The sequence below is a fragment of the Cariama cristata genome, unplaced genomic scaffold (genome assembly GCF_000690535.1).
Source record: "Cariama cristata isolate BGI_N322 unplaced genomic scaffold, ASM69053v1 scaffold15003, whole genome shotgun sequence".
Classification (NCBI taxonomy): Eukaryota; Metazoa; Chordata; class Aves; order Cariamiformes; family Cariamidae; genus Cariama; species Cariama cristata.
Window position 1 is genome coordinate 81,486 of NW_009607952.1, and position 5,310 is coordinate 86,795.

Consider the following 5,310-nt stretch of genomic DNA (forward strand, 5'->3'; position numbering starts at 1 on the left):
TGATGCCGCAGAAGGCTTCACACCTGCCAGTGGTTTTCTGTGTGGGTTGTTTTTTTTTTTTCTCTAAAAACCTGAGGTAAATTATCCATTGTTCTTGTTCCTTTGGTAGGTTTCTTTTCCTGCCACGTGGCTACAAATGGGGCCTGCAAGTTGTGGATGAACTGAGAGGGGCTGTGTGACCTTCCCTGGGTACAGGAGAAGCCAGGAAGCACGTTTTGTGTCCAAGGCCTGGTAGTGCCTGGGCTACCCGCGGGGCTCCTGGCTGGTGTGAGGCAGGGCTGGCTGTCCCCACCCCACCTCGGCCCTGAAGAGCCTTGTCAGCGGTGAGAGGGTCCTGAGGAGTTCCTGCTGTGGCACGAGGGCCTCCTCAAAGGCTGGCTGCTGGCAGGCACGTCCGCTGGCTTCAGCGCGATTCCCACTGCTTTGTTTTGGGCACGTGCATTGCACTTCCTGAGTCCAAGATATCACCGAGCTTTAAATTAGCTTTCCTTTTAACAAAAATGAGAGCAGATATTCGCTTCTGCTGAATGTGCATCTCCTGTGTGGAGTGGAGCTGCTGGAGTGTTCTAAGCTTGCTTATTTGTATCTAACATCCAGGAAGGAGCGTGTGAGGCTGGGGCCAAGCAGCTGGCACTGCTACAGGTTTCCTTTGTTCCTGGTAAGTGGAATTTTATTGTTTCCTAGGCTTAAAAGAAGCTCTTAACTAGTCTCCTGGACTCCACAGGTTGCTGTATCCTTGGCAGACTCCATGTGCCGGGGCTGAGGGGTTTAAGAGGTGCTGGGGGAGGGGGGGGGGCACTGGTGACTCTGTGCCCTCTGTGCTGAGGGCCTGCACGTGGTGGAAGGCGGCACAGTGTGTGACTATGCTTTAATGCCTTGGCAGGAATGTCCCCAAGCCATGTGGTTGCCCCGTAGTAGTGAGCTTAACTTACACAGCAGCTCCCTTCCTGGAGGAGAAGGGCTGTTTGCCCTCGTTCACTTGTCTGAGCTTTCTGAAATGGTGGTCCCAGACCCTTTGGCTTCTTGTGCTAAGGAGAAGGACAGATATCAACAAACATAAATAGTAGGGATGGAAGGAAACAGTTTATTATCTGATAGATGGAGTGTAGCAAGTTTTAGGAGGGGATGGGGAAGCACATTTATACAACTTCCTGCTCCACAGAGCCCCTTTCAGTAGGGCCCAGGTCCAGTGCATGTGTTGCTGGTGCTTAAGAGGTGCTGTGCTTCCAGTCCAGAGGGTCTGCAGCCATGCAGAGTGGAGCAGATGAGCTGGAATTTAGTTAAAAGACTGAGATAATATGTGAAACAGGCTGTAGGAATGTTAATAGTTTTGACTGCATGGTTTGTTATAATTTGCATCACTTTCCATCTTACCTGAAAAATAGTACTACCAGCTGCACAAATACCATGCCATTCACTCAGTGCTGACTCACTCAAGGAACAGTGCGGACCCTGCAGAATCAGCAACAGCGTCTTTTCGTAGCAATATAAAGCTTGGGTTCTCTAAACTGCTGCCCATGGACCCTTCCTGGAACAACATCTGGGAATGAGGGAAAGTGTCTCAGATTTAAAGATCTCTGCTTATACTCTAATTCTACCTACTTGCAGGACTTTTCCCTTGCAAAGTGCCTCTGCGGGGGATTATGGCATTTAAATGCCAATGGCTCATATTGGGTACAAGGAGGATAATTATATTTACTTTCTTGTTGACTGTGGGTCAAGCTGATGATGTTCCAGGGCTACAAAAACCATAGGTAGGAGGATTTCTGACTAAGACCTGCCTCTGCGCTTAACCTCTTAATGAGGGAATTGCTCAGAGTTTGAACTACTGCATCAAGAGTTAAATCACTTGTATTACTCACTGTCAAATAGCTGGAAAAAGGTGGGGGGCATGAAAAAGGTAAAGTTATTAGCTGAAAATCTCAACTTCCTAGAAGACTTGGGCATCCTAATTCCACTGAAATTTGACTGAAATATAGCTAGGTTGCTGTGTGCAGAATGAACTTGATTTTGCACTTCTCTTAAAATATATGAAAGCATGGGGGGAAAAGGATGTAAAAATGTTTGTGTAAAAAAAAAAAATGCTTTCTGTGTAATTTATATGACTTAAATCCAAGGTGTTGGTGTACTTTTTCCTTTTGTGTTTCAAGGTCATGTGTGTCTTGTTCAGCTGATAAATGAAGACATTCTTCTAGTTCTACTTTTTGGAACAATTTACTTCAATAGAATTAGCTGTATTACTAGGGTAGGTAATTTAAATACTTGAAAATTGAGCTGTTGGTTTGAAAAACATACACAAAGAAGTTTTTGCTTTTCTACAGGCTTTCTATTTTGAGCATGCTCAGTGGCAATAAATTTGTATTGCCATCTTTTAGATGCATGTAGGTTTTGCAAGCCAGCAGGAAGTTATTAATCTATCGCTTACTATTAAGATGACAGTGATGTTTAGATCCAGACCTCAAGTAGAATGTGCATCACAATTGGATGCTGCTGGATAACAGTCCCAGAAGCTTCATTATGATATGTGATGGATCTATAAGACAATTGTTTCAGGGCACTTTTGTGTATATTGTTAATATGATGCATGATGACATGACCAATTATAGTAAGCTAATGTTCAAACAGCATGTCACAACCTGTGTATCAATGTATTGGACCTCTTCTCTCAACAAACAAATGAAACTGAGCAAGATGAGATGAAGAGTCGTTGACCTCATAAAAGGTCAAAATCCTCTTATGTTGACCTCCCCACTACAACATAATTATTAGAGCATTATTTAAATCTGTGAGGAGGAGAATTAGCTTTAATTTTGAAATGTGTGATTTGATTTGTCAGAAAAAAGCTTGTAATAAATTTCCAGAGGTGGAAAAATTAATCCATGGCAGAGGTGGTGGTGCTAGAAGTGTTTCCAAATTCCTGTATGCAGCCAGCTGTGCTCCCAAAATGGGTGGCTGGGCACAGGTGAGGAGACACCACAGCCATCTCCTCTCTCCTTGGGTTAGACTAGGAAAACTGGCAACAGAAACTCTCCCTTGGGTTGTGGGTGTGGAAACTTCCCTGGTTTCTGGAGTGAAGAGGAGAGCTGAGTAAGAGCAGTTGTCCTTCATGTTGCCTGGAATGTGTTTGAGGGACATCAGCCCCAGAATGAATTTGTGACATTTCTCAGCATTGAGCTGTATGTTTTGAGCTGGAGAAGCAGGCCTGTCTGATCTTCATTAGCTAGGTATCATGAACAATGACTTCTCTTTCTATAAAGGCTATCCTTGTCACACTTACCTGGACATGGAAAAGCATCTTGTTTGTTTGGCTTTTACATGCATGGTGTAGATGACGGAAACTGTAGTCTGCTCCCAAAGAAACTGTTCATATATGAAACCAAACTGCTTTGAAGTGACTTACTATACATCTGCTTCTGCAGACAGTCAAAGGCAGTGTGCAGGGCCAGCATTTCAGCAGTATGTGACAGCAATAAAATGATCTTTCCACTTTAGAATACTTTTGGGTCAGTGTGGTCATTCTGGGTACTTTTATAGAGGATTTGTGAACCTACAGTTCTGTTGTATGAGCAGAAACTGTTATGAGATAACATAAGTTGAGAGGTAACCTTTCAGCAGAATGGTTTGAGTTAAAATAAAGGAATTGAAAAAGAGTACAATGACCAAAAAAATCTATAAAAATGCAATTGCGCTAATATAATTTTATCACTTATTTAAAAATTTAGTCGACCCAAAAGACTACCAAGTGTGAAATTAAGGAACAGCTCCTCTACTTTTATGGAAATCACTCTTCTTCACTTGTCTAATAGCCTGATTTTGTCAGATCATTTATTTCCATGGTTTTAAAATGAGCTTGACAGACAGAATTTTATAACACCACTTTACTGCAAATAAGAACATCATTTTCGCTTATTAAAACTGAAGCTTAGAGAAAGCATTAAAATTAACAGTTCACTCTGCTTTAACCTTTTGAATACTACTGTGACTTTACACTCCAGACTATGTGTAAGGAAAGACTTGGTGACTGCTGGGTACCTAACTTGAGCAGAGCTCCAAAAGGACAACGGAGCGAGAAGCTGCTCTGGCCGTACCTACAATGTGCTCATACTTACCTTGATAACTCTGTCTATGCAAGCATTTAAAACACCACTGACAGAAATTAATACTTGCTCCAGTCAAGGTGACGTCAGACACCAGAACTGTGTAGTGAAGTGGTGAGTCTGTATGTTACAGCAAACATGGTCTGAGATTACAAACATGTTGCTGCATACAGCAAACACCATAAAATGCAGCTAATTCTCCTATGAGATATTTCACTTTTTGTATGATTTTTCCTTTCTGAGCAATGAAAACTTTGACTGATCTTGGAGGTCACTGACAGATGATGAATTCTCTCCTCCATAGCTGGCAGTAACTTAGACCTCATGGCAATGGTGGTGGGACACATCCTCCTCCAGCTTGGCTCATTTCCAGAGAGGAATGTCATCTTCACAGCTACAGCTGGACCTTATCCACATTGAGGAGGGTGTTTGGTAATGACAGTTTGGATCAGGTTTTCCCAAGCATGTTCATGCAGCCTTGTTTTGCTCTCAGTTGCATGCCTGGTGTTACTCATTGCCATCAGTTCTTGCACTAGTGTTATGTTCTTTTTTTTAAAGCTAATTCAGTGAAGGAGTGAGAGTCCCAGGCCAGGCAGTGTTGCTGTGGCTCCCTGTTAGCCAAGCCATCCTTCTGCCAGCAGTGGTTATTCCTTGAGGTTAATGACGATGATAAAAAGAGATTTTCTTTTTACATGGTCAGCATTTCAGTAGATAACAAGGACGGATCCCTTCCAGGATCTTTACTGGGAAAACTGATCCATACTGTGGCAAGACATTCACACCCTTTCTCTGCCAGCCCATACAACCTAAAAAAGTAAGGCAGTAGTGAGAGAGAGAAGTGTGCCTGTCAAATGAGCTGAACTTGTATCTCCCTTCAAAGGCTTGTGTACCTTGGCCCTTAGAATCACCCAGCTGCAGGTCAGCAGAGGATGTCCATCTTTTCTACAGCCTGAGGGGGATTTCCTAAAGTTTCACAACACCCAGGATGGAGGAGGAAAGGCTTAGAGTCTCTTTGTGTTTAAATAAAAAAAGGAGGATGAATAGGAGAGTTTTTTTGCTTCTGGTTTTGACAATGGAGTTCATCCATCTTTAATCCAACCCTTCTTTTCTTCTCAGCGCTGTCTTGACATAAGATTTTGGTATACTTCATTTCCTGCCCTCAAATGTTCTGTAGTTGTGAAGATTGTTTCCATGCAGAGCCTTGTTGCTGCTT